Genomic DNA, 1,181 nt, shown 5'->3' with positions numbered 1-1,181 from the left:
CCCATCAAGTTCTAACAATGTTTAGAAACTAGATGTAAGCCCCACTGTTTCCCAGGAAGTGCAGTAGTTTAAATGAAAACTCCTCCATACTGCTGGGACTTAATTGACCACACATGGTGGAGAATGTGAGCTAAAGAACTCAGTGGAATACATTCAGTTCCTCTAAGTGAGAAGTCATCCAACTTAAACAGGAAAGAGCAAAATGTGAATGCTAGAGGATGGAACAAAATTGTTGTAATTTCTAAGGTGAAAATGTTTGGCTTTGTATTTTCTTTAGATTTTGATATAGAGATGGAAAAAGCAACAAAGGACAACTAAAAAGATTGCACTTAAAGTAAAGCAGGGAAAAGTTTAAAAATAGAAGTATGGCAATTAAATGGAAAAATGATTCCTGAAATTTTATATTTTATAATTAATGCTTAGTTCAATTAGCAATGATGGGTACATTTTGCTTAGTGTGCATTAACCATGTAAACCCTCATGTAACCATAATATTCATCAATCATGACTATGCTCTTAGATTTATAATCAAATTAGCTGTTTATTTAAATAACAAGAGTGCTTTTCATTGGGTGATATTAGCATTCTGAAATGGTGTTACTAGGCCTGGAGAAACAAAACATTTAAAAAAGTGATTGAAATGAGAATAGCAAAAGCTAATAAAGAGTTAAGGGGACAAAAAACTACTCATACAGAATAATCTACTATTATGATGGAGGTTTTATAGATGCAAGATACATATTCATACATATATGTAACATTTTTCTCTTTGGTAGGTAGAAGATGAAGCAGAATACCAACATAGGAGTAATATAACTGGTTTCTAGTCTTTGATCTGCCACCAGTTTGTGACCATAGGAAAACCATCTTAACCTTTTTTCTGAACTTCTGTTGTTTTCATTTAAAAGAATGAAGAAGTGTTATAGCTCTTTTAAAATTTATCTAAGAAGTTTTCAGTTTTTTAACTGGAAAACTCCCCATGGGAAAAAAATAGAGAGGAATCATATTTTCCCAGACATTTTCTTATGAGAGTCAGATAAGATGATGTGTATCAGCACATGGTAAAAGGCAATAAACCAGTATAAATTAAGAAATAATTTAGGGTTGGGTGCAGTGGCTCACACCTGTAATCCCAGCACTTTGGGAGGCTCAAGAGGGTGGATTACTTGAGCCCAGGAGTT

The 1,181-nt window shown here is 33.4% G+C and overlaps 1 non-coding gene across 1 annotated transcript; it reads left to right on the top strand.

The window, feature by feature from the left end:
* Positions 1-915: 915 nt before the first annotated feature.
* LOC115900165 lies at positions 916-978 on the top strand. The gene has a single exon (XR_004059835.1). It is a non-coding gene; the product is annotated as a U7 small nuclear RNA (small nuclear RNA).
* Positions 979-1,181: the final 203 nt, after the last annotated feature.

This window comes from Rhinopithecus roxellana, chromosome 10, assembly GCF_007565055.1.
Source record: "Rhinopithecus roxellana isolate Shanxi Qingling chromosome 10, ASM756505v1, whole genome shotgun sequence".
Classification (NCBI taxonomy): Eukaryota; Metazoa; Chordata; class Mammalia; order Primates; family Cercopithecidae; genus Rhinopithecus; species Rhinopithecus roxellana.
This window is presented reverse-complemented; position numbering and strand designations above follow the sequence as displayed.